Raw genomic sequence first — 10,163 nt, forward strand, 5'->3', positions numbered from 1 at the left:
CCATCATCATTATTTTTATGTTGTTAATTCCCAGAGCCCTATTCAAATTTGATGCATCAAAAAGAATAATTGTGTTACCCAAATAGGCCTTCAGAAATGGACTTCTTTGTTTGTTACTCAATAGCTGAAGTAATCTGTGGGTGTCTGGGCCAATACAAAAAACTGGTTATCATGTATTCAGCACCATCTCATCTGGGTACTGTGTAACCATGAGCCAAGATATGCCAGCTGGATATTGCCAAGTAAATAGCACTTAAAGGTTTGCTTTGCCTATACCAATTCTGAGCAATTCCATCCTGAATGGAAACCTCTGTATGATACAATGTTTGTTTCCTTGACCTGGGACATGCCTTTATAACCATAACTGCGTTTTGCACACAAATGTATGCCTCTGAAATTACCTGATTCTGTCTGACAAACACATGGAACCTTTCAGAATGATATATGATTTATTTATATCTTGGACCAGACTAATTTTATAAGCCTTAGGGGTATAAGCTGTAGCTTTCATCCAAAGCTCAAATTTATTTTCAATTCTGTTGATGAATTAACTGTAGTGATTTCCAAATCATAGTGCACATTATCTGGGTGGTTAAAATTTCTACAAAAAGGAGATTGTGTATTTACAAGGATAACAGTAATATTCAGAATGACATCAGTAAGGGTTATAAGAATAATTAAAAGAGTAGAGTTTAAGGGTTAATACATGACCACACAAGTGAGGAGAGGGAAAATGCATTTCCTCTGTTACGCTGTCCTCTCCCCCACTGACCGTCAGAGCTGGATGCCAGGTCAGCTCCATCACTTTAAAGTAAAAGACCTCTTCTTCTCCCCAGCTGGGCAGACACCCAGTGAGGTTGGGCACTAAGATCTTGCAGTCCCCCCCCAATACGGGCTGGTTTCTCTAGGGAGCATTTATGTGGTTTTGGTGTTACACACTGTGAGCTTGGCTGCTTCGTGCTGCGGGAAAAACAGTGTGCTGGTTCTCCTCTGCATTCTTACCTGGACATTGCTTGCACCTATTTGTTCCTTCCAGTTTGCTCTCCCAGGCAGTGCAGACAAGCCCTGAGCCCCATCCTCCCAGAGAAGGAATGATGTGTCGTCACACCTTTTGGTGACTTTGTAATGTGGAGAAACTGGATGGGGATAAGATCACGCTTGTTCTGTTCTCTGACCTTAAGGAATGTAAACCCACTGACCTCATATATCTGCTGACGTTGCCAGATGCTCTTACTCACACCACTCTGTAATTCAGCACTCTGCTTATCCCTTACCCTGCATTGTGCTGTACAGAAACCAACAGCAAGGGGTCTGACGAGCTGCCACCATTCCATGAAGAACAAAAGGTAGGCTGACCCTGATGTGAGAGTCCCTCATTCCCTCCTATGAAATAGGGGGCTGGAGCAGCACACTTCTGTGTCCTTAGGGTATTTGACTGTGCTGGACTAGACACTACCTGGCTTTACCTGGATTTCAGAAGCTGCAGCAATGTGGCTCCTGATTCACATCCGTGTTAGGCTGTAGTAGTGAGAAGAAACAAACAACTGTTCTTGTGTTTGACCTTTTAAGTGCTTTTTAGCAATGTTGGATATCCAGAGAAACCAACGTTACTTTGAAAGCTACTGTGGAAAATCACCAATGATAATATTTCCAGAGACAATTATAAACATGTAAACCAAACAAAACTGGCGCTTTCTAAATAAGCCTCTAAGGGTTGATCGCTGGCTCTGCATCACGTGCATACCAAAGGGTTCATGGAGGTGCTACCAACAGTGAACTTGTAAATACATCAAAATTAAAAAGCAGATCATAGTTATGTGCAAAACTAACACTTCTCCTTTAAGAATGACTGGTTGAGGGCTGTATGTCCCCAGGAGCAGTTATCAGCTTCAGTGAGGATGCTTGTGAGAGCAGAGGGACCTGAAGTCAAGTCCATTTTTTTTTTGCTAGTTCTAGCATAGAACCTCCTTATAAAAGTGAGAAAAATGCTCTTTATTCCTGCAAAACTTGTGGCATTGCCCCCTGTCCTGAGGGTGGGGAGTCAATGCCAGAACCTTTGCACAGCTGCTGTTGAGGAGTCAGCATAAACCCTGGCACTGCTCAATGCAAAACCAAGTTACCCCCATCCAGCACCCTTCCTCCAAAATGCAAAGGACTGTTATTGCTGGAGGAATAAGTGCCCTTTCTTAGAAAGAGAGGAATAGAATTTAGGGGGGGAAATTGAAAGGTTTGGTCATGTTCCTGCTGCAGCTACTTGAAATGCTAAGACTGAATTATTGGGAGCATGACAAAGGTCTGACAAAACCTGGCAGTTTTAATTAATGGCCTCTATTCAGCCGTCAGGATCCAGTGGTTCTGCTGACAAGACAGAGCAATGACAGATCAGTCTCCACTGACATTCTGTGTAGATGCCTTTAAGGTAGTAAAATACATGTCTAAAAACATATACTTAGTCACGTGCATAAATTTTGAAGTCTTTCACAGGTGCCCAAATTTGTATCTCAATTACAGATTTCCTTGAGCGAGACATGCAATTTAAATCCCTAAAACAAGTCAAACCTGACGCAAAAATGATTAATTATTGAACAAAAAGGCATCATCGTGACCATCTGGGGATAAAAAGAAGGGAGGAGCTTTACCATTGCAAATACAAAATTCACATTTGTAAGGTCTATTGCATGTTTGCTTTTTTTTTTTAATCAACCAGAGGAATAATGGATTTTGGAATCACTAAAATGGTTTACCACGGCTTTGTGTGCTGTTGCTCTGTTTTGCAGTGACAGAGACTTCTGCAGGAGAAAAATGTGGAATCCCAGACTAAAATCTCCCCCAATCTCCCACTGGAGAGGTAATGTCTTCAGCCTCACGTGGAAGCAGGCCTGGCCTGGCTGGGAATGCCCCTGGAATGCAGCGGGCAGCGAGAGCGAGCTGGCCCCTTTCGTGCAGGTGCCAACAGGGATTGCTGCCGGGGCTGTTGAGGGGGAGCTCAGCTGCTCAGAGCTGCCTTTGGTACGAAAGCAGAGCGTTTGCTGTGCTACACATGCATGGTGTGCACAGGGGAGTGACTGTGTCTGACCAGACTAAACCCCTCGGCGTTCTCATTGTCTCAGACAGGTGAGTTACCCTGGGCACGGTCCTGTCTCCTGTCCGTGGTGCACCTGAGAGCAGGAGTGACGAGCTCTCAGGGGCCCACGGTGCCCTCAGAGCAGCAGAGAGCACTGGCAGCTTGCAGGGTGGGCTGTGGGCAGGGAGCTGAGCATTCCCTCGCTGCAGGGAAGGTCTGGGCTCCACGGCTGGCACAGGGACCAGGACCATGCGTGACTTGCACCGCAGCTGAGCGTGCAGCCAGTGGCAGGCACACTCTTGGCAGCAAAGGGAAAGCAAGAAAGTGAACAGTGACAGAAACAAGCCTTCAGGTTGGTGCTTCAGTCTCCGTATCATCCCTGAGAGCAAATTCATATCCCCTCAGCTGATCCGTTTTTGAGATCCACAGAGCGAATCGGGTTTCCCTGCGCACACATCTGCCCTGCATGAACACCTCCTGTGTGGCTGCTGGAAGATTTGAGAGGCTCTGAGCCTGTGGCAAAAAATAGGTGGGTCTGCTTTCCCTAGTCATCATGTTCAGTATTACACATGCCATGATGATGAAGCACTATAAATCATGAGTCTGCTCACATTCACTGATAAACCAGTCATGCAAAAGGCTCATTGGAGTAGGAATTCAGCAAAAGGCATTTCACATCTGTCAGAAATAATTCAAGGGTGTGGAGTGACTCACTGGGAACTGCTTGAATAATCGACTTCATTTTCAGCAAGACAAAGCCATGAACTCCTGTCTGGCACATCAGAGGGGAATGTGTTCCCTTGGTTAAAGCCTATGTTCTAGGGACAGGTGCTAGCAAAAATACCAGAAGGAGGGATTTTTTGACGGCTACAGAATGACCACTTTTAAAATGCAGGTTTGTGTATGGCTGGATATATGGGTGTAAGACTGCAGAGCTCAGAGTAGGAAATAAAACTGAGACAGCAGGGAAGCCTTGTGCTGGTGTGTGGTCAGAAGAGTTTCTGCTGCAGTCAGGAGCAATATCTCAAGATGTGTGAATTTCCTAAATCAAAGCAGTATTGCAGGGAGCTAACAAAAAGAATTCACAACCTCAAATCAGGTGTGGGTTGGCATCAGCTCCAGAGAAAAGCCTTTTCCCACCACCAGGTCATCCTTCCCTTGGGAAGGCATATCTTCATTCTGACAACAATGGAATCTTCTCTGCCTAGACAGCCTCTGACTCCTGTGTATTTCCATCTCTCTTCCTGGGCAGGTTTCCTAAATGAAGCTTTTTTGCACAGCCAAACTTCACTGAAGTGAAGCTGTCAGCAAAGGCTTATTTACCACCATCAAGTTTTCTATCTATGCACCAACCTGCATGTGGAGAAAGGGGACTGGAGGAAACTGAAGGTAATCTGTGAGACATCTTTCCACCCAGAGCCTGGGAACACCTTCTCTACTATACAAACCCACAAACTCTTCTCGAGATATCAATTCCTATATTTTTTTTCCAGACCACAATACCACTTGAATTATTATCTGGAAACATGTTAGGTTAACAGCTTGTAAGTTTAGTTAATGGACAGTGTTATTTGAGAAGTAGATGATGCTGTGTAAACCTTAAAAATAAAGGATTAAACTAAAAATGAAAACATAAAATTTGAGAATAAAAAAATGGGAAATGAAACCAGCCTAACCTGAGCATTTTAACCTTAAGCAAGGACTCAGATATTTCCCTTGCCCTGGTAAGAAGCAAAGATGTGTGTGATAGATTAACTATTTCCTTTGGCCTTGGCCAAGCCTAAGAAGTTGCCAACCACTGCTGGTTCCCACTCATTGTGTGGAAATGAGGAGCTGGCATTTTGTCGCCACAGATCAGGCATTTCCAGCAGGTTTTTTCTTTGTGCAAGTTGTAAAATATTTCCCAAAAGTACTGGCTAGGTGACTGGATAATCTGCTCTGAATCTGTTCTTGCAGGGACAGGGCTAAATACATCATGACCACAACTTGCCAGCACTTCACACAACAATTGTGATCCCGTGTGAGTCAGACAGTGACTGTGAGCTCCATGAGCACAGTCCATGAGGAAGGCACTCTTGGAGCAGGGTGAGGAATGCAGAGGCGTGTGCTGCAAGGTGTGGCAGGTATGTGTGAGCTGTTAATGACTGTGCTGAAGAAATCCTGGTGATGTAGAGGTGAAGGAGTCCAAGAGCTGGAGGAGTCCACAATCCATGCTGTGGGATCAGCTGAAGGACTGATCTGCGGCCACAGCAGCTGGTGCAGGTTCCAGGCATGAAAATGCTGCTCAGCAGCAGCGATTCTGAATCTCCCATGCTAGCAGCAGATATGGTCCTGCCTTGGTGTTATCTTAATTTTCAAATACCTTGTAATGCTGCACAACCATCCTGTCTTTCATTTGAGACTTCACTGGACAGGGCACTCATAGCTAATGTCACCATCCTCTGAACCACGACCATGACTTCTGCATGTCCAGCAGCCAAAGGAGGGACCGGGATCAGGCAGGTGACAGTGTGGGCCCGGTCCCCTGTCCAACCAGCACTATGTGACCAGGCATGCCGCCAAGAAAGGAATTCCAGGCAGGAGACATGCCCCAGCCATCTCATCTAGATATTTGAGATTTTTCCATCCCCAACACTTGGCTAGGTCACTGTAGTTTGGGATTTTTCTTTTTCTGTGTGGTAACTGAAGAAGTTTATTACCAGGCAGGAGTTTTGGTTTCTTGGGAGCGGCAGCCAACCTCAGCTCCTGGGAGCAAACAGCTTTAGTGGCTGCACTGGGAATCTGTTGACCTTGGACCTTATTCTTTCAGGTGTCCTGTTCCTAACTCACGTCTGCTGGTGCAGAGGGATTGAATATATGGTGCCAACAGGCTCTGGAGGGAGTCTCCTTCCCCCTGCATCCCTCCCAGCAGTACCAAGGTTCACTGTAAGAGCTGCCCTACCCTGGCAAGGGTGGTGGGAAATGGACACATCAGGGAAGCCTGTGCTTTAGGCTGTGCCCTGTTCTGGGGCCATGCAACAAGGGATCTTTACTGGAAATGGGCCCAGTGTTATCATTGCCATTACAAAAACAAAGGGCTGCTCTGGTACAGTCATTTGTGCTGATGAAAGCTAGGAAATGCCATCCTGTCCATCTCTGAATCATATCCTTCAGCAGATGTGCCTGGGGGAATGAAAAGAATGAAAAGGTTCTCAGTACTATGTATGTCAGTAATGACGTTTCCTGGCAGTAAGTGAGGGGTCTAGAAGCTCAAGGTGTTTGTCTTTTAAGTTCTTTTGTTTCCATGGGGTGGTCCTTGGAAAGCTGCTGTAGCACACCAGGAGGAGAGCACTCAGTCATTCCTGAGCGGGAGTTTCGTATATCCTGACTCACAGGGAGCATGGATATCATCACAGCACTGTCTGCTGTGTCCCAGCTTTTCTGAACTCAACAAACCTGTGTCAGCTGAGGAGAGGGATTCTGACCTTGCTGGAACACCAGAATTGAATTCTAATTCTTTAAATGTGTGCACTTGGAGGTATTCTTTTGGTGAGAGCTTATACATCTTGTGCTAGTTACTTCTTCCAGGCTGGCCCACGTTTAAATCTGATTGTTGCAAAAGAACAAGTCTAGTCAGCCCAAACGGTTACAGGAGTGAGAGAGAAATCAGTTTCAGAAATATGAATCATTTGAACCTCAAAAATTCCTGAATGGGGAAGATGGGACTCAAAGATAATATTAAAAATGTGTTCTGTACTGGAAGCAACCCAAGTTCTGTGTCTCCTAAGTGGGTGTCTGACCACAAGAATTCCCATCTTCATCTAACTCAAGATGCTTGCTCATCATTCTTGTAAAATATGCTGCTCTCATCTCTTTTGTTCACATAACAGAGAAACTTAGCTTTGTGATGTGGGAATGAAGCAAAACAACAATTCCATGTATTGCAATGAAGTCCTAAGTGAACTTAGTGTTACAGCTAATGTTCTAGAATAACAATTTCTTGGTGGAATCTAGCATAGACAGTGATTACAAAATCACCTGCTTTGGTAAGGAAGGAAATTACACTGCCTGGTTTAAAATTGGCTTCTTGGCCTGACCAAACAGCTTCATCCACTGAAGAGACCACAAAGATTTTTATCACGGGGGATTAAGGCATTGATTTACATCTGACAGTAAATTAAACTGAGATGAGTGATGCTGTAACCGTCTCGTTTCCTGTCTTGGCTCTCTGGGACTTGGCTAACCCTGGAGGGGAAATGCTGAACAGGGCTTCCAGCAGCTGCTGACTCAGCACAGCTCCCAGCCCAGTGCAGTGACCATCACCAGCACTGACTTCAGCGTTTGGCAGGAGTGAGAGCTGATTGCGGGGCAATGCGCAAGCGCCGAGCAAAGCTGAGGGCAGGGCAGTGCAGCAGCAAATTGTATTTAATGTCTAGAACTGCAGGGTTATGTCTGATGCAATATAGGCTGTTCCACTGTACACCCAAGGGCAGCTGTTTGGAGGCTGCTGTGTGTCCCACCCGCCTGCTCTTGTTTTGGGCCAGCAGCTGCAAGGTAGGGATGTGGAATGGAAGGCAGCCTGGGGTCATCAGAGCTTTGGGCGAGCAGTTCAGTCCACCCTGCACACGACTCATCGCCCAAGTGCACCGTGACAAATTTCTCGAGGCACTGAACACCATCCCTCCCTCCTGAGTCGCTGGGAATAACCCTGCCTCTGCCTGCACCTCTTCAGCACAGGGAATGGCCAGCAGCAATCCTGTATCCCAATTACTGGCTGCACACTCTGTAATTACAGAGAAGCCTGGGAAGAAATAAAAGACTGATCTCCAGTAGGGACCCAGTGAAGATCAGACAGCAAAAATGTCTCTGGGTTGGATTCAGACTGTGCATGAAGAGGGAAGAAGCATGTTAGAGAGATCCAGCTCTTTCCCACCTCTACAGTTGCTCCCCCAAAACCCACCCTGTAAGTACACAGCCATTGGAATATATTCAGTCTGCAGGCCTTCTGTCTGCAGGAATGTAGCTGGAACTGTATTGCTATTAAGAGCATGACAAATCCCTGAGCCACAGCTGGAGATTCAGGTAGTCTGGGGCCCTTCCACCCTGGCTGGTTTTTTTTTTTCTATTTTTGCTTGCTGCACCTTTCTGATAATTGTTGCTCCTTGCTGAAAGGCTGGATGAGTGTTCCAAAACACGTCTGTGAGAGAGGGATGTGGTGTTCATTGCGGATATTCAGAGCCGCTGCTCTGAGGGATCCTGGATGCTCCTGCGTGTGATAGCCCGTGTAAAAAGGCACGAGAGATTCTTGCCATGTGCTAGCTCTGACTAGTGCTGGTCTTGTGAACAGCATCAGGACAGTCCTGCTGATCAGTGTCCTTGTTTGGGCAGTGACTGCCTGAGCACAGTGGGCTCCTGCCTGCACCTTCACTGTCTTGCTGTGTTCGGGTGTCCTGTGTGCCTCAGCTCTGTCTAACACACGGGTCTCAGCTGGGACAGTCCCCTGGGACTGCCCTCGCTGTACACAGGGCTCTGTCCAGAGCCTCTGGGGAGTGCAAAGGAAACAGCAGACATTTGGATTGGTATTTGTTTACATATTATACTGGAAATTCGCTGATTGGCATTCAGACATGAAATGCAGTGATTGTTTGGAAGGTGTCAGGAGAACCCTCACATTTTGGAGCAAGTCATCTTTCTCGGGTTCGTCTAGCAGAGAGGAAATGTGGTTCAAGGGAATTTATCTCCCTGTAGCCTGAGGTGATGCTGGCTTTGCTTCTATCTGTAAGCAGCAAGAAAAAAGCCTCTGAAAGCCTCTGAGCCACAAGTGGCACCTGTGTGACACAGACCACACAGCTCCACAGCCCCCTGCAACCAGCTTGGTCTGCTGCCATAGCCCATGGCAGGGGCTGCCACAACTGAACACTCCAACGAGCCCTGAGTGTCCAGAAGACTTCTGACAATCTCTCTGGTACATGTTACTCATCTCTAAAACTGGCCTTTATTCTCATTCCAACCTTATTATTATTTGAATGGATATAATGTTCTTCCCTTCCATCTGTAGTTCTTTTTAAGTTATCCTAATTGTAATTCTATAATCTCCCTACAACAATTCTGTGAAATCTCCTTTAAAATCTCTTTTAAAAATTTCTACCAAAAGGTTTGTCTGTGGTGCCTGGAGGTGGTGCTTATGGCAGCACAAGCATTGACAGCAATCCTCCTCCGGAGAGCCTTTTCCTTGGAAAATGCCCTTACCTTAGTGTGCTGTGACAGTTCCTAAAGGTGCCACCCAGGTATGTTCCCCATCACTCTACTGCTCCCAGAGTGAGACAAAATCCAGACACCACCACCACGATACTGAGGGAGCGATGGAGAGAAACACTGGGGTGGGTTGGGAGGACCTTTGCCACGGAGACACCCTGCAGGAGCTGGCAGGGGGTTCTAGAGACCCAGGGTGATGGCAGCTGGTGCCACCCAGAATGGGTGGGAGCTGTGCACAGGTGAGCCTGTCCTGAACAGGGCAGTGCCAGGAGCCCCTCACCTGCCCAGAGGAGCTGCAGTGGAGGTGGTCACTCCCCGTCAGCGTCTCCTGCACTACCAGCAGGACCAGGTGCCCTGAGTGCTCACCTCCTCCTGAGGCCAGGAACGAGAAGTGCTGAAAGCAATCAGTGATCAAAAGAGAACAAAGAGAAAGCAACGTGACTGACCACCATATACATTAAGAAATTTTTTCTTGCTGTTCAGAGAACCACCAGGTTAATACAGAAAGGCACCGAGTTTATTTCTAACCCATTTCCATGTCATAAGATATAATAATTCTGTGCAGCTAAGTCATGCTGAAGCCAGACATGGTTAATGGTGGGGTGAGGTAGCTGGGCACTCACTGCAGGAAGAGGAGGAGGCTGGAGGAGCAGGGAGGGCTTAGGGGCCATCACCAGGCCTGGCCTTATCTAAGCTGTCACTGTGAACTCTTCAACCCTCACGCTGAAGGGCTAAATATGTTCAACAGCTTCACGTTTGTCCTCTCTGCCATGGACTGTGTCCTTCAGAAATTCTGACTGCACAGGGCTGCAGCTGAGCTGGAAGCCCACTGTCCCCAGGGAGCTCCGGGTGGGGAGCGGGTGCC

Source organism: Empidonax traillii, unplaced genomic scaffold, assembly GCF_003031625.1.
Source record: "Empidonax traillii isolate 1590-97213 ecotype Southwest subspecies unplaced genomic scaffold, ASM303162v1 scaffold334:size599637, whole genome shotgun sequence".
In the NCBI taxonomy this organism is placed as follows: Eukaryota; Metazoa; Chordata; class Aves; order Passeriformes; family Tyrannidae; genus Empidonax; species Empidonax traillii.